The sequence below is a fragment of the Mastomys coucha genome, unplaced genomic scaffold (assembly GCF_008632895.1).
Source record: "Mastomys coucha isolate ucsf_1 unplaced genomic scaffold, UCSF_Mcou_1 pScaffold13, whole genome shotgun sequence".
NCBI classification, from domain to species: Eukaryota; Metazoa; Chordata; class Mammalia; order Rodentia; family Muridae; genus Mastomys; species Mastomys coucha.
The window spans coordinates 75398126-75416901 of record NW_022196895.1 but is presented as its reverse complement, the minus strand read 5'-3'; the positions used below and the strand labels follow the sequence as shown (position 1 = coordinate 75416901).

Here is an 18776-nt window from a genome sequence, read left to right as displayed (position 1 = left end):
AAAAAGAGAATCAGAAAAAAATGAGCTGCTATCATGAAATCATCTTTCATCAGTTATGAATTTTCTCAGGGTTTATGGTCCTTTAAATGGAACTGTCCCCGAATAGATTGCCATATTTGCACCCTTGGTCTCTTGTTGGTGGGACTGTGGGGAGATTTAGGAGATGCACTTGTTGGAGGAAGTATGCCACGAGCGGTAAGGTCTGGGACTTTAAAGACTCAAGTTTGCTCTCTGTGCTTTGTCCTCTTGTGGTTAAGATGGACACTCTCCACATCCAGGTCCTGCTGCCACTCTTGTCATTTACTGCCATTCTTCTCAGCTACAACTCATTCTTACCCCTCTGGAATTCTAAACCCAAATAACTCCTCCTTCGCCTTGGTCATGTCATTCTGTCATAGCAATGGAAAGGTAACTAATACAAGGCCCCATACTACTCATCGGTAAAACAAGAAGTATTCAATTAACCAATCTTCAAAATATTGGTAGAAATGATACTATATCCTGAATATGCTACATGCTCATGGACATTGTCTTCTTCCATCAAAATGGAGTCTGCTTTTATATTTCCCTGATATTTTGCTCAGCCTATTTATTGTTTGTATGAAGGGGGGCTACTGCTCTTTTTTTATTCAGCTACTTTGCTGAAGGTGTTTATCAGCTGTAGGAATTCTCTGGTAGAATTTTTGGTAAAACACACACACACTATAATTAACATCTGGGAATAGCAAATAGTATGGTATATTATCATATATCACCTCCTTTAGGTGTCGTATTGTTCTAGTTAGAATTTGGTATAGAAACAGACAGGTTGATCAATAGAACCAAGTTGAAGACTCTGAAAGAAACATACACACATAAGGACACATGATTTTTGACAAAGTCAAAACCATACAATGGATAAAAGAAAGCATCTTCAGCAAACGGTGCTAGATGTCTGCATGTATAAGAATGCAAATAGATCCATGGTTACTCTAAATAAAACAAAGTTTAGTAAACTATAAATCTGACACATATTGAATGAGCATGAAATTTCTTGTAGAAACCAAACAACTGATTTAAAATATTTCCAACAGAAATAGTTCTACAGAGTAGAAAAGGGAAACTTAGCTAAGATATATAGGCTGAAATTAAGCTAGGAACAGTGGCACACACTTTTAATCCCAGATGCCCAGGAGGCTGAAGTGGAGAGTGTAAATCTAAGGCCTCCCTGGTTAATTTTACAAAATTCTGTAATGAAATCAGGTTTACCAAGAGAAGGATGAGGGATATAAACACACTGGTAGAACACTTGTACTTCACATATATATAAAAAAAGTACCTATGGTCAATTTTCAGTACTAAAAGAAAATAGAATTAGATAATACACATTGCTAGTGACACTAGGAAGTGCCATCAAGAACTGGAAAAATGAGAAGGCTGGAGAGATGGCACAGTATATAAAGAATTTTTTTAAAGGAGTATAAAGTAAAGACACACACTCAGTATCTACCCCCAGCATCCATATCCACATATATGTGCACACACATGTATATGTACTAACACAACAATTCATGTACACACTGATACTGGAAAAATCAGGAAGGTAAAACACTTGGCTGACATATATACTAATTTCTCATATGTGACAAAAAGCTTTTAAAAGATTTCTTTTAAAAATGTGTCTGTGCGATTTTTTTTGTATAATATAGAGAATGATTTACCATAGCCATTCTTTTGACTTTACCTGAGTGATTTTACTAAGTATACAGTAAAACATCATCCATTTGGGTGTTCTGAACATCTAGCAGTAATAGGCTAACGAAGCCTTGGGAGGGCTGTCAGTTGGAGTTCCTGATAGAGAAGGTCCCAGGCAGAGCAGCATGTCCCTTCTTGTAAGTCTTTCAATCAAAGAAGAAATAGGAACAGAGATAACATCAAATCAGGCCTTCATAGCATCCAGCAGAAACTGATTGGAGAAGAAAGTAAAACAATGAGGAAACATTACAGACTTGAAGATTCCAGGGGAAAATCACAGGTAAATATGTCTGGAGTCCTTAGTGGAATTCTAGAAGTGAATAAAGAACACTAGATGACTAGTCTAATTCAAATCAAAGTGTGTTACAGGACAGGGTTGTTCTTGGTTTTAAGTTATTTGTGATCATTAAAAGACATTAGAGAGGGACATATGGGAATCTCTGATTATTTATGCAGCTTTTATCAAAAGCACTCTTAACTTTAAAAGTAAAAAGAAATAATTGTATGGGTACAGGAATAATAAAATTTTATTAAGTGTTGGAGAGAACTTTATGAGAAAAACTTAACATATGGCAAAATATAATATTAGCATACTGCAATCAAAAATATCTCTTCTAGGCATAACATCAAGGGATTATTATCAAAGTTTTGAATTGATTCATTTGTTATTCTACAATGGTGGAGAATACCTCTCTTCCCTCAAAAAGGACTGAGAAAGGAAATAATAAAGTCGGGATATGTGATAGTAACAGGAGGATTCCTTGTGAATGTCAGTTTTATATGAGTGCTGTGTCATCTTGCATAGTTTTGCATACATAGCACTTATGTGTATGCTTGTTGCACTGTATCCTGCAGGCATAATGTTACTGTGCATTTTATAAAGATTATCCTCATATTATTCAAATGCTCCTTTCTCTGCCTCCATATCTGATTGCAATCCAGACATGGCATTGTAATACTTGTTCTAAGCATCTCCTGCCTGAATGTTGTGAAAGCATTGCTCCGTATTTATTTTCTGATTTGTCAATAAAAGTGGATCTGCCAAGGGACAGGGAAAGAGAAAGAGAGAAAGAGAGAGAGAGAGAGAGAGAGAGAGAGAGAGAGAGAGAGAGAGAGAGAGAGAGAGAGAGAGAGAGAGAGAGAGAAAGAGAGAGAGAGAGAGAATTCACCATGAGGAAAGTGTCCAGGAGCACTCATCCTCATGAGAACACATCTAGAGGAGAGAGAGCCAGACAAATACTAAAATGTAAGTATCTGGGGGATTTTGGCTAGGAGGTAGCCAGATTAGCTCAGAGGATTGGAATAGATTAATAACTGCTCAGCTATTGCGCCATTTGGAAGCCAGCCAGGATAAAGAGAAATTATCACTTTTAAAATTGCATTAATCATGCCCTCAATATCAGCAACACTGTAATGAAGAAATTCAGTCACATTTAAACAAGTGCGTTAGGCCTAGGAACTGTGGAGGAAAATGCTTATTCCAGATTTCAGTTCTGCTCCACAGTCTGTCATCTCAGGAGCCTGGGGAAGAAACTCGGGACAAGAACCTGAAGGCAGGACATGAAGCTGAGTGCTTCCATGCAGGAGACTGCTTACTGACTTGTTCTTCATGGCTTGCTCAACCTGCTTTCTTTTAACACCCAGGACCTTCTGCCCAGAGATAGGACTACCAACAATAGATTGGGACCTCCCACAGCAATCACCAATTAAGAAAATCTCCCACTGGCTCTTCTGTAGGCCATTATGGAAGCAAATGTAATTCCCTCTTCCAAAATCACATTGACATAGAACTAGCCAGTACAGTACGTTAGAACAATGTCAAGGTTTATGAAAATGATAGAAAAATAAAACCAAGAAGCAAATGCAGTTAAGAAATGAGGAAGTAAATTTTACCATAGACACTATTAACTCTGAAGACACAAACCACCAACCATTGTCCAAAGTAGGCCCTTTGCCTCTTTTTGTAAATTGGGTTGTTACTATAGTAAGTCCAATGATTTATTTATTTATTTTACCCATAAAAAGTAAAATCAAAGTGAAACTGTATATAATAGCATGGTTAAATCTTAATATTCCTAGAGAAAACCACATAATATTTATAAGTAAGAATATTTAAAAGAATATACATACATGTGGTTTAAATGTGGAAAACAAATGTGCCTTAGTTAGAGTTTCATTGCTGTGAGGTGACACCATGACCAGGGCATCTCTTATAAAGGCAAATACTTACTTGGAGCTGGATTACAGTTTTGCTCATTATCGTCATGGTGGGAAGCATGGCAGCATGCAGGCAGACATGGTACTGGAGGAGGAGCGGAGAGTTCTACATCTTGATCTGCAGGCAACAAGGAGGAGACTAAATGCTCTACACTGGGTGGAGATTGAACATAGGAGACCTCAAAGCCCAGCTCTACAGTGACACACTTCCTCCAACAAGGCCACACTTCCTCTGACAAGGCCATACCTTCTTGTAATAGTGCCACTCTTTATATTCAAGCATTCAAACACCTAAGTCTACAGGGGCCACTCCTACTTAAAACACCACAAAATGTCAGTTTTTCAGTTTCTGAATTGAAAAATTATCACAAACAGAAGAGCTTAAGGTGCCTAAAATGCTATAAAATTCACTATAATTTTCACAGAAATTGTGTTTTGTCCAGTTCTTGTAGATTAGGACAGATCAGGTTAGAATGGTATCAAAGGCAAGGAGTTCTCATCCAAGCGAATTCAGTCTCTCATAGTTTTACGTTGGAGGGGGAAGGTCTCTTCCCTGCTGCTTAGCTGTAAGCACACAGCAATTATAAGCTGTGTAGGATTCTCTAGAGGGATTCCTTGCCATGAGCCCCTGTCAATCTTCAAAAGCAAAATGGAAAATCCTGCGGAAATAGAATCTCCCACAGTGGAAAGAGTCCTCTCTGGGACTCAGCTTTCACTGGCTTGCTGTTAGGTCACAGTTTTTGAGTTTGTTTGCTGTCGTAAGGTCAGCTGATTTGGAATCTCAATGACATTGTCAAAGTCAATCCCAACACCTTCTACATTAGTATTTGACTGCAAGACTATAGCAGTGTATGTGCACCAAGGCCTGGAAATACTGGAACCCTTCAATTCTGCCAATACCATGCAACAGTGATTGTCAATGCCACTAATAATGTTTATTCCAGAAATGGAGGGAAGAGCACACGTTCATTCTAAGAGTCATAGTTTGTCTTCCAGTCTCCATGAAGTGTTCTCTTTCTTCAAGAAGCTAAAGAAAATAATCAATTAAAACTCAAATGTTGGAGGCTGCAGAGACAGCACAGTGGGTAAAGAGCACTGGATTTTCTTCCTAAGGACCCTGGTTCAATTTCCAGCACCCACATGGCAGTGCCCATTTCTGTAACTCCAGTTCCAGGGATTGTGACACACAGACACATACAGGCAAAACTCCAAGGAACATAAAAATATAATATAGTAAGTATAATATATTCAATTTTATTTGATATTTAGCACATGGGTATATATCATATCATTCTTTCTATGTTTGTATGGTTTTTCCAATTGAATGAAAAGAAATTGATTCATCTCCAAGTTTTGTTTCAAACCAGTCTTTTTAGATAAGCACTTTCTAACATTTTCATTATTTTCTTTTTCATTGTGGCCTCTCTGTTCTCCCATGTGTCTTATACCACCACGGTTCATGCAACAATTCCGGGGAATCACATATATATTAGTTTGTGTAACTTGTACACATTTCCACTAATCAAGGTATGAAACTAAAGAAGAGGAGAAGTGTAGAAAGTCATTTGACAAACATCTGAAGGTCAGTGACTTCCAGACTGTCCATGGCTACATGATGAGACTCTGTCTCAAAATAAATCATTGATAAAATAAAACTACAAGGATCAGTAAGTTGAATTTATATCATTCTTGTGCTCAAGTGTAGGTGGAAAAAACTGTGCTTTGTTTATGTTACGCATAATTAACGTGTGCGTGTGTGTATGTCCACATGTACAGGCAAGCGTGAGTGTACAGTTGCATGCATATTGAAATCTTGAGGACCTGCCCCTTTCCACTTCACCAGTGCTGGGATTCAGAGCACACATAATGATATTGAACATTAAGACTTTTTTTTTAATAATATGAGTTTTGAGGAATCTAATCTAGGTCCTTGTGCTTGGCACTGTACGAACCATGTCTTACTATAGTACCATGGTCAATTTTTAATTTGTGGGTTTTTTTTTTTATTCCTTCATTGCCCATAAATTATAACATTTTAAAGAAGTTAATGTTTTGTGACTCACATAGTTTAAAATGGTAATATGCTAATAGCAGGTACTTTTAAATTAAATTGAATTCATTTAATGCTATAAAATCTCCCTCACTTCAGGTAAGAGGACGCCTTAGACTCGTTCGTGAAGTAGGAGGGGAGCAGAGAGTGAATGATAAACTCTGTTCCCCCAAGTCAATGGGAAGCCCTCTTCTCATTCTCATGCTTGAAATCATCTGCTCTCAAGGTTATAATTTTTCATATGCTTTCAGCAATGAGTAATTACTTTGTCGGTTCTAGAGGCTCAATAAATGAATCTATTTGCTTCTTGTGTTACCTCATTGATGTACTGGAATCTCAAATGCTGGAGATTCTCCCTGGAAAGAAATTTCATGGCCTGAACTAACTAAATATTAGTTAGTTACAGATTTCTAAAATAGTCAGAACTTCATACTAGCACTGTCACTGTGGAGTAGGTTCTAAATGTCATATGTACAACACAGAAATAAAACATAAACTTAATACCTACAAATATCTATCGTATTATTGATGAATGAGAAATAGTCAGGTATTAATAAATACAGCATGAATTTTCAAGCATGTAAGGTGCATGTTAATTTACAGTGAGCTGTTGGACCTACTGTTGTCTAATGTAAATTTGTATTCAAGATACCACAACATTACCCATAAGGTAGGTATTTCCTTCCATTTGCTGGGTGGCCATGTTTACATAATTAAAATCCCACAAGCTATTCTAAAGTACGATGCTCCATTAAATATTGAAGACATGGTACAAACAACCAGAACCATTAACCAAGTCTCCAAGACCTGGATTCTAGAAATTTGCTCAAGTCAAATGGAGGTTTGTTTGTAGCAGTTTCCTCCAAGATTGAAGCATTCCATCTCCCAGGGAAGCCCTCTAAGCCAGTAGTAAATCAACTCAAAATAGCTTCAGGAAGTCCCTGAAACTGACCAACTTCACATTCTCCTTATAAACAATCAACACCTTTGAAGAGTCACTCCCAGACAAGCCAATCTACAAAGACTGAAACCAGATACCAGTAGCCTGAAGGAAGCAGAAAGCCACTGAGTGGCCTGGAGGAAGGTTAGATTGCCTGAGGCACCAGGAAAGGACACTCTCCAATCTGCTGTGCTGCTCGCAGTGTGCTCCATGTTCCCAGCTTCTGTGAGATATCACATATGCTGAGGTGGGCTTTGGTGATATAATTTTCTTTGAATGATTTATCCTCCTATTAATAACTCCTCACCCATATTTTTGTAAGTAACCCCAATAAAACTCATTGGCCCACCAAGTTTGACTTCGGTAATATCAGTACTCTGATTCATCATGGGATCACAATTTGGGGTAGGAGGATATGTGTGTTGTGTCTACCCAGGAAAAGCCTTGTCACACAACAAAGTCTATGATACTATACATGTAAATTAATATATCCTGCCATAGTATCAGTTAAGCCATGATTGTGTTCCTCTATGAAAGTACCCATGACTATGTCAGCAGGTGAGTTTTCTTCCCACATAAAGTAGTCTTAGTTAAATTTTCTAGGGCTAAAATATGGCTTCATGGGTTTGTCAAGGATGCAGGCTTATTGCAAGTGTAATGTAATCAGTCCACAGTTCTAAGCTCTGAATGGTCATTTAAGGACCACCATCACATCTTCTTTTACACAAGAGCAGATTAACAAGACAAACATGTATATTCATCTTGCTATTGAAGCTATCACTATCAGCTCAGGAGCCCCCAAACCAAGTTCTCAGCACAAAGATTTATTTACCTCAGAGAGACAAAGGAAGGAGATACGAGACAAGGGAGGCTGGGAAGAGAACAAAGAAGATGGGGACGGAATAGTTGTCCTGAAAGGGTGGGACAAAGGACTGTCTCTGGATAGAAAGGAGAGAGACTTGGTCCACAGGAAAATGGAGGTTTATAAAAATAAAAGAGAAAACCCATGTTAGGATGGTATATTTTCATTTTGATCGGGCATGTTAATTAGGTGAGCCAAGGGGTTTTTGATTGTTGGACTTTAATATTTTGATAGCTGGGACTTTGCTAGTCAGCCTTAGGAGGAGGAAATGACTAAATAAGAGAGTAGACTGTCAGGGCTAGCTTTAGTAGTATGACATGTGTGTGTGTGTGTGTGTGTGTGTGTGTGTGTGTGTGTGTGTGTGTGTAAGGGAAAGAGGATGGGGGAAAAGGACGAGGCCTGTCAGAGCCCCGTTTGCTCAAGCTGGCCAGAGTCCCATCACCTAAAATTTTATGAAGTTTTTAAGAAGGTTTTCCAAAGTCTCTCTGCTTTCCTTGACCAGCCATTTTTGCTATCCTAGTGAAAGGGAAGTAAATAACATGATCTTTATCCCAGGGTGTCATGCCTCCAGTGCAAAGGCAGGCATTCTATCACTTAAGAAAGGGGGAGTGAGTAGATATTAATGGAGACAACAAGCAGCTTCAATTACATGAGTAAACCCAAGTTCTGGATGGATAATAAAGTAAGACATTGCATTTTAGAGTAAATCTATAATCTTTGCCCATAGAAACATATAATGGCCCACTGCTGCATCTACACACACACACACACACACATACACACACACACACACACATTTAACCTGCCTGTCAAATTTATGAATATGAAAATATAGAAAAAAATGCAATCTTTTTGATACACACAGCTTTTTTAAAAATAGCATTTTCATGAAGCACTAAAGCTATGTGTATAACTTTCCTAAAAAGGAGGAAAGAAATAACATGCACATACCACAGAGCTCAGAACCTGCTATCAATTCTATTCAAAGTGGCAGAATGATTTTAATGGCAAAGGCATTTATGAGTCATAAATTACTATTTATAAATGCAGTGTTTAGTATTCATTTCAATGGACGACATATGGTTGCAACATTTTCAAATAGCTTGAACTGATAAATAGGCTACTGAAGTGGTTCAATTTGTTAAAATGCTAACACACATTAACTCCTGCAGGAGTTGGATTGCGAGTTTGCATTTGAAACACTGAGCACATATTTTGAGATTTCAAGACGCCACCTTTGGAAACTGGACCTGGATTTATGAAATGAGCCTCAGAGTCCATTTGTCATCGTGATTTATATGATTCTGTGTGGAGAGAGTCTGTGATCCATCAAAAGAAACTCATTCACTTGTTTTCTCATCTCAGAATATGACAACCTCGGTCCCAACAGTGTCCTACTGCTTTCACAGAGCTCTCTGATCTGGATATGGTGGACAGAATCATTGACGAGAGGGTTTCTAGGTATTTCAGTACACATAATAAAATTATTTGTCCTTCCAATAATTAAAACAGAACTATTGGGGAAGGGAGGTCATAAGGAAAATGGCCACTCACAAAGTGATAGAAACATATATAGGAGGCCAAATATGACAAAATATAGACCACATACAAGGTTCCAATGGAAGCAGTATGCAGAGAGGAAAACTAGAATTTTACATGACAAACTCTTGTGGGCTCAGTGCAGACGCCTGTGCTATGAAATGTAGATTTTGTAGCTTATTTTTATTTTATATTTTTGACATTGTTCATTACAATGTTTCCCTAGCCTTCTTCCTTCCAAACCTCCCCATGTACACCTGCTCCTTCTCGCATATCTACTCCTCTCTTCAGTAAATGCACGTTTGTGTATATAAACATATCCCTCCAAGCAGCATACAGAGTGTGGTCCATGGCCCCTGGCACATGTGGAGCAGGACTGCCTTGCCTGGCCTGAGTGGGAGAGGAAGCACCTAATCCTGTAGAGACTTGATGCCCCCAGGGAAGAGAGATGTGGGTGGACGGGTGAGGGGAGTGGGTTGGTGGTGGGGTGGGGAGGTGGGGGGGGTTAGGGGAAGCACCCTCTTAGAGGCAAAGGGGATGAAGAACTCTTGGAGGGAGAACAGGGAAGGGGGGTGTTCAACATTTACAATATAAATAAATAAAACAATTAAAACATATTTAAATATTTCCCTAAATATAACTAGGTTGTTGTAATAATGTTACTTGTATATGTGTTCTCATGGTTGACCAGTTGGCACTGGATAAACAATTGGAGTGCTCTTTCCTGGGGAAGACCATCTCTCCTACTTTCAGCTTCTTTTAGTTGCCTATAGTTCTTTGTGTAGGGTTGAGGCTCCATGGGTTTTTCCTGGTCTGAGTTGGCATGTTCAGTGGTATCCTTTTTGATCAGCTCACATCTGGGTGGTCATTTTGGTGAAACTTTATGGGCATGACTTTTGATGTTACTAGGAGACATAATCTTGCAGTGAATTCCTTGATCTTTTTGCTCTTACAATCTTTTTGCCATTATTTCTGTGTTGCAATTTTAAGGAATCCTTCCAATGCTTTTCTGAACTTTAATCCCAGTAACTCTTCCAAGGTCTTGTAGTTTACATTAAGGAAAAATGTCCTAAGATCATAGTGAGGAGAACAAATGAACTAATTTGAAATATTTTCAGTTCATTCTGTTGTTAATAAGAGAGACTTTTTAGAGAAACCAATTGAAGTGTCTAATGTATTTTGAGCTTTATCAGAATCAAAGTGGCCTGGGAAAAGAATTATCCAAGACAAGCTTTCTCTATTCTTCTATGTAGAAGAAAAGTCCTCAAACCATCTTCTACCCTTGTACTGGCTGGTTTTGTGTGTCAACTTTACACAACTTGGAGTTATCACAGAGAAAGGAGCCTCCCTGAGGAAATGCCTCAATGAGATCCAGCTGTGGGGCATTTTCTCTGTTAGTGATCGAGAGGGAGGGCCCAGGCCACTGTGGGTGATGGCATCCCTGGGCTGGTAGTCCTGTGTTCTATAAGAAAGCAAGCTGAGCAAGCTAGGGGAAGCAATTCAGTAAGCAGTACCCCTCCATGGCCTCTGCATCAACTCTTGCCTCCAAGTTCCTGCCCTCCTTGAGCTCCTGACATGACTTCCTTTGGTGATGAACAGCAGTGTGGAAGTGTAAGCTGAATAAACCCTTTCCTCCCCAACTTGCTTCTTGGTCATTGTGTTTTGTGTAGGAATAGAAACTCTAACTAAGACAACCACATTCCAACTAAGGAGTAAAAAGAAGGAACATATACAGAGTTTATACTCTAGAAAAAAGCTCACTAAAAATATGACCTAGTCACAGGACTACACTTCTCTACTTCATGTTTCTACATCATTACTCAGAGACCAGTTTACTGAACTTCCTTTTATACAATGTATTGGCTTCTCACAAAATACTTCAAGACATACAAAAGAGCAGACAGACAGTCACAGAATCAGACACACACAGACATACACACAGGCACACACACTATACACTGATTTTATGTAAACATATATAACCGATGAGCTGTCACGCATTTGAAAAGCTGAAGCAGAAGTATTGTTCCGGGTTCCAGGCCGCCTTTGGCTCAGTAGAGAGCTTTAAGTCTATTTTGCTACAGAGTAAGACTCGTCTCAGCAAACAGAAAGAAATGTCCTACACCAAATAAACACAATATCCATAAATTATGTTAATATAGTAAACATGGAGTCCATATTCAAATGTGATAGTCATGTTAGAGTTATTACACTACAGATTGAAAAATAATTAGTGTTCCAGGGACTATACTGTAGGCATTAGAATCAGATACAAAAAGTCCAAGAGAGAAGAAGAGAGAAGGCTTAGAGATAAACACTACTCTAACAAAAATATAGAATACTAATTAGACTTAGTGAGTTATCAAAAAAGAGAGAATAACAATAAAAAAGATAGTATGATTTTTGAGAGGCAGCAAGGGGAAGAGTGTTGAGGTATATGAGAATGGTTAGAGGAAGAAAAGGGAAAGGGGGAAGATCTAATTATATTTTAATAAAGATGTTATTTTTAAACATTGGTAGGGGACCATGTTGCGGGGAGACTTGCAGGGGGAAAATGGGCTGACATGGTAATGTTTTGTTTCTGCATATACGGAAATTTCTAATAATTAAGAAAAGTCAACATAAAACGGCAAAAACATAGAATACTTTTGATTGGCTTATTAGCAGGTAAATCAGCCGCAAAAAGAAGAAGTGAGCTTTGGTTATATGAACAGAGACTTCCAAAGCAGATAGAAAGAACTTGAAAACAGTGGATTAAGTATTCAGGAATTTCGGAGCTGTGGGACAACTGTAGAGTGTTAGTGGATTGACATATCTGTAATGACATCACCGAGGAAAGAGAGGTGGGGGAGCAGAAGCATTTGAAGGACAATGACTGAGAATTTACTCTTAGTAGTATCAGGCATCAACTCCAACATGACATGCAGAATTGTAGCACAGATCTCTGAACAGCAATGACAGCACAGCAATAAAAATCACCCAAATTAAAGACTCATGAATAAACATATCAAAATTTGAATGGAGTCAACTAGGAGAACCGCTAAAATATGACAGAAGAAATCAAAGAACTTTAGATAAATGAGGTATATTGAATGTTCATGAACGGTAGAAAGATTCAACTTGCTTGACAAGATTTTGGTTCTCCATGATGTAATCTGCATCTTTACAGTGGGAAGCAGAAGATGTGGAGTATTAAAAGTGAAACTGAAAGATGTCAAAGTGGGAGGACTGACACTAGGGAGCCTTCATACGTAAAATAAGCTGTAGACATGAAGAAGCTGATAGCACGGACACAGGGGTAGAGAGATACATCAGTCATTCAGAGTAAGGAGCCCCCAAACCGACAAACCCAGATGCAAACACCTGGTAGGAGAGTAGGTGGACACTAACACTCCTACCTTCAGATAGGTGGACACTAACACTCCTACCTTCAGATAGGTGGACACTAACACTCCTACCTTCAGATAGGTGGACACTAACACTCCTACCTTCAGATAGGTAGACACCAACACTCCTACCTTCAGATAGGTGGACACTAACACTTCTACCTTCAGATGAATGACTCTAGGGACACTAACACTCCTACCTTCAGATAGGTGGACACTAACACTCCTACCTTCAGATAGGTGGACACTAACACTTCTACCTTCAGATAGGTGGACACTAACACTTCTACCTTCAGATAGGTGGACACTAACACTTCTACCTTCAGATGAATAACTCTAGGGACACTAACACTTCTACCTTCAGATAGGTGGACACTAACACTCCTACCTTCAGATGAATGACTCATAGAACTTTTGTTTCTTACATCATATACATCAAAATACATCACATCAAAATCACACAACTCCAAAATGATACAGAAGATGCAGTTCAGAATTCTTTGGATGTGGTGAAAACTTATTTTCATTTATTATCAAAAGCTCAATCTGTTAGAGGAAGAGTTGATAAATGGGATCTATTAAAATGTCAGATTTTCCACTCTGACAAAGATAATGTCAAACATGATAACAGAATAAGAGAGAAAAAATCCTAAAACTCATGGGTAGTAAGTACCCTTCTAAATACAAAAACACATCATATAGCTCAACAGTAGGAAACAAAAAAGTCCAATATAAAGAAGAAAAGTCTTTACCAGAGAATCTGCGATTGAAGACAAATAAAAATATAACCATGAATTATTTTCAACATTCTACAGCATTATGGAAATTCAAACAGGACAGGAGGAGACAGATGTATCAGAATCACCAACAATCCAAAACGCAATAGGAAATGCTGGTGAAGACATGAAACAATAGCCTTGTTTCTTTCATTGTTTGAGTAACTGTGAAATGGTATAGCTAGCTATCTTGGAAGTCTCTGTGTGGTCCTTTCTTAACAAAACTAAACTTATGACTGCCATTGATCCAGAAATCAACCTGCTTGGCCATTATACAAGTGGTTTTAAAAGTTACATGGCACACAGGACTTTACACACAGGGAGCTGGGTTATGGCTCAGTTGATAAAGCACTTGCTGCATATATGTGAGAACCTGACTGTGGACCCTGCAGAACACACAGAATACTAGTGGCAATTGCACACATCTGTAATTATTGCACTCTGATAGTGAGAATCCCTGGATGCTTTTTGGTCGCAAGCCTGCAGCATGGAACAGTGATCAATAGAAGGAAGATCCTGCTTCAAGCAAGGCAGATTAACATCTGAAGTTGTTCTGTGACCTCTGCACATGCACTGTGGCAAATGAATGCACACACACACACACATACACACACACACACACACACACACACACACACACACACGTGTATGCAACACACAGTGGGATTTTAAAAGTTCACCTATAAGTTTACCTATATATTTATTATAGCATTATTCATAATTGCCTATACTTGGAAGCAATGAAGACATTTTTCTCTAGGTTCATGTATAACCTGGGACACATACAGACAGTACTTAGTGCTGAAAGAAAATGCAATAGCAAGCTATGAAAAGACATGAAAGAACTTTAAAAGCATACAGCAAAGTAAAATGAGCCAATCTGGAAAAGGCACTGTGTGATTCAAACTATTTGACATTCTGGAACAAAGGCACAGCTGTGCAAATGGTAGGTTTCCAAGGGTTACAGAACTGGGGAAGGATGTGTAGATGGAGCACAGGAGCATTTGAGGGTAGGAAACTCCCCTGTGTGGTAACATTAATGGCTGGTAGACATCAGCATACATTTTCCAAACCATACAGGCCAAAAGTGAACTGGGGGTGGGGGTGACAATGAGGTATCAGTGCAGGTTTACTGATATTAACTAATATTGCAGTGTATTGTAGAATGTTCATTCTGGGGGAAGTTGAATGGGAAACATGGAAGGTACATATTCTTTCTGTCTGATTTCACTGTGAACCTAAGAATGCTCCAAGAACTAATATTCATTTTGAATTGTATTTAGAAAGGAGAACTGGAATTTGGAGTCATTTAAAGACAAACACTACTCTAACTTATTCCTCTCATTATAAGAATTCATCCTCCATAACCAGCTACTAAATATTCCCACTTAATCTACCATCTCCTCCTGAGAATTGTGATTCCCAGCTGATGTGACCATGTAAACTATCTCCCCAGAAATCCTATGCCCATTCTATAGTACATGTATCCTTGTACTTCTCCACTGCCGTTAAATATTGTTACCAATTTCTTTTTCTCCTCTGGAGCTCATATTTTCATGAGATCAGGAATCATATTTCTTTTCTTTTCTTTTTCTTTTTCTCTCATCCTGTTCTATAAAGCCAATACGTATACTGTTAGTCAAGAAAGCAGAATAAATATTGCTTACATTTGAATCTCAGTTCATGCACCGTCTGGTGAAATGACACAGGACAAGCCACTCAAGCGTTTCTCCATTTTGTTTCTTCTTCTGTAACATGAGGAAAATAATAAAACATACTCCAGAGAGCTGCTGAGAAAAATAGAAACAACAACAACAACAATAATGGTAATAATAATAAAAGAGAATCTGGGTAATGAATAATCCACAAATTTTCAAAACACCATATATATGTGTACACACACACACACACACACACACACACACACACACACACACACACAGATGGTCAGATTATTTTACCCAGAGAGACTTACATAGATTGTCACGTTTCTCTCTTGTAAAAGAAAGGGTCTGTGGTCCCTTAAAAATATTTCATATAAATATACATATATATATTCTTTCTTCCTTATAGATGACACTCTTTCATGTTATCATTTCTTTTAGCAGTTTATAATTCATTTCAATAAATGTATAGCTTATGCTTACTTTAGCTATTTCTACCATATATATATATGTATATATATATATGTGTGTGTGTATGTGTGTGTGTGTGTATATGTTATATGTATGACATATATATATGAATGATGAGAATTTGTCTATAGAAGGGCTTTCTCTGAAGCCTTGAAATCATATTGCTAGGAAGATTTTTTTCAACTCTTTTTGAACTCTATGACTCTGCCCTGGTCTGAAGATTTGAGAGGAGATTAAATTCCTCACAGCCTAATGTTCTTCTCTGCCCAACTCAAAGTCTAAATTACTCATAATGGTCTGCTCTTGTAGAAAAGAAATCACTTCATATGTTCAGATTTCATCAAGTGGATAGCTGTGGTTGCTCCCAGCTGTGATTGATAGAAGCAAGAAAATAGTAGCTGAAGAGAGGGGTCTGAAAAGTGATAGACAAACACAGTCTTCATTGAAAAGATCACGTGCCTGCTGTGCTCAAACCCCAGGGCTGCAATCCAGGGCACAGGTGGCTGTGGGCAGACGTGGGCAGGAGAAATATGACCCTGAAACAGACCAAGCAGTGTCACGACTAGGAGGTCAGAAATTCAAGCTTCAGTCTCGCTGTGCTGTGTGTTAGACAGGTGGCAAGTTTTGCTAATTCCTCAAATTAGAGCTCTATCAGGTGCAGGATAGATTTTTTTTGAAAAGATTAACTCATACATAATATATGGATTTGATTTAAAACCTGTAAAAGAAAAAAATAATTTATAGTGATATTAGTTTCCTCCTTGACTCATTTCTTTTCCCAGTGCATATAAAGGTGTATTTATTTATATTCTGCAGTAGTCTAGGAAGATGCAAAAAAAAAAAAAAACTATGATCAGACAACAATGTGGATATATTAATGTGAAAATCCTTTTTTTTTTTTTGCTAAAAGCACTAATGTCCATCTGAGTTTTAGAGAAACACTTCCAATAGATTTTCTCAGCATAGCATACCTTTGATCCTCATACAGCACAGGTAGCTGTGATGATGCTAAATCAGAAACTCATCTATCAGAATACTGACACCATGCTTCTGCTACATGTGTGCTACTGACAGGAGACATATTGATACAGTTAAAGACTGCAGTAGTAAAATATGATCTTAGGATTTTGAAATACTCCTTACATTCAATTACTGATGACCTACTGAGAAAAAATAAGGGCCAACTGGGAGAAACTATCCTCTGGGACTCAGATAAATAAAACACATTTGAAGTGTATAATTGCTTGATAATGTAAAATGAAGAGCAGGTTTTTATTATTTCCAGATCTCTAAGTTCACAAAGCAAGCAAGCACAGACAGTGGTTTAAATGTCAAATTCCTGTATCCTAGTTACACCATGATAGACTAGGAGTCATCAAACACCTGCTTTTCATTCCTGAAGGTCCACATAATGTAAACACCAATACTTATTACTCATTAAATTAATGTGAGTCAAGATTCCATTTACAATAACAAGTCTTCTTAAAGAAAAGAATGGGTCTTCCATTCCATTCCATAGAGTAATGTGTCTGTTGAAATTTTTATCTAATAATTTTTTTTTTGTCTGAACATGTTTTTCTAGCCCTTTAGGTCTTTTGCTTTTATATGATGGTTTCTGATTTTGTGTCTTTATAGGATTTCTGTGTGTATCAATGTGTGTCTCTGTGTCTATATGTGCTTTTCATGCTTTTTCTTTATCTCTTTTCTTTTTTATGATAATTTGTTTTGACCTATTGTTTGTTTTTATTTGGTCACTATATTTTCCTTTTGAAAAGATGCCTGTTGATTTTTTTAATGAGAGAGACCAAAAGTGGTGTATATTTGGATGGGTGGGGTGGTGCAGAGGATCTTGGAGGAGGTGGGGGAGGAAAACCATAACCAGAATATATTGTATAAAAAACTATTTTCAATAACATACATTGACACACTATAAAGTCTAAATGTTAAAAAAAAATAATAAAAGCTGCTTGGGTGCAAACTCTGCAGCCAATCTCACAATACCCAGAGGAAGCTCCACTTTCAGGCGCTGTAACAAGCCCAGGATCAGAGGTGAGGAGGAAACATCTGTCCCAACACTGCGAGGACCCAGGTACAAGAACTCCACCAGACCAGTGACACAAACTTCTGGTCTGTCTGGGCCTGTGCCCTGAGCAGACTTTGGGCACAAACTCCGCAACCAGTCCCACAACACCCAGAGAAAGTTCCACTCCCAGGTGCTCTAACAAACCCAGGATCACAGGACCCCAGAATCACAGGATCACACAGACAGCTTGACTCTGAGGAGTTCTGACACAACCAGGATCACAGGAAGGACAGGCTCCAGTCAGATTTAGCCAGGGCAGCAGGTAGCACTAGAGATAACCAGATGGCAGGGGTAAGTGTAAGAAAATAAGCAACACAGACCAAGGTTACTTGGCATCATCAGAACTCAATTCTCCCACCATAGCAAGTCCTAGACATACCATCGCACTAGAAAAGCAAGATTCAGATCTAAAATCACTTCTCATGATGATGATAAAAGACTTTAAGAAAGACATAAATAGCATCCTCAAAGAAATACAGGAGAACACAGGCAAACAGCTAGATGTCCTTAAAGAGGAAACACAAAAATCCCTTAAAGAACTACAGGAAAACACAATCAAACAGGTGAAGGAAATGAACAAAACCATCCAGAATCTAAAAATGGAAATAGAAACAATAAAGAAAACAGAAAGAGAGACAACCCTGGAGATAGAAAACCTAGGAAAGAAATCAGAAGTCATAGATGAAAGCATCACCAACAGAATACAAGAAATAGAAGAGAGAATCTCAGGGGCAGAAGACACCATAGAAAACATTGACACAACAGTCAAAGAAAATGCAAACAGCAAAAAGCTCCTAACACAAAACATCCAGGAAATCCAGGACACAATGAGAAGACCAAACCTAAGGATAATAGGTATAGAAGAGAGTGAAGACTCTCAACTTAAAGGGCCAATAAATATCTTCAACAAGATTATAGAAGAAAACTTCCCTAATCTAAAGAAAGAGATGACCATGAACATACAAGAAGCCTACAGAATTTCAAATAGACTGGACCAGAAAAGAAATTCCTCCCATCACATAATAATAAAAACACCAAACGCACTAAACAAAGA

At 38.2% G+C, this 18776-nt stretch overlaps 1 long non-coding RNA gene across 1 annotated transcript in view; it reads right to left on the bottom strand.

Annotated features, from left to right (window-relative positions):
* Window positions 1–1711: 1711 nt before the first annotated feature.
* The window catches only part of LOC116087740, a 20890-nt gene continuing 3825 nt past the window's right edge, over window positions 1712–18776 (bottom strand). Inside the window, exons 2-4 of the long non-coding RNA XR_004117602.1 lie at window positions 15172–15252; window positions 3965–4069; window positions 1712–1945 (exon numbers count right to left, since the gene is read on the bottom strand). This is a non-coding gene — a long non-coding RNA (uncharacterized LOC116087740). The remainder of the gene's footprint in view (window positions 1946–3964; window positions 4070–15171; window positions 15253–18776) is intronic.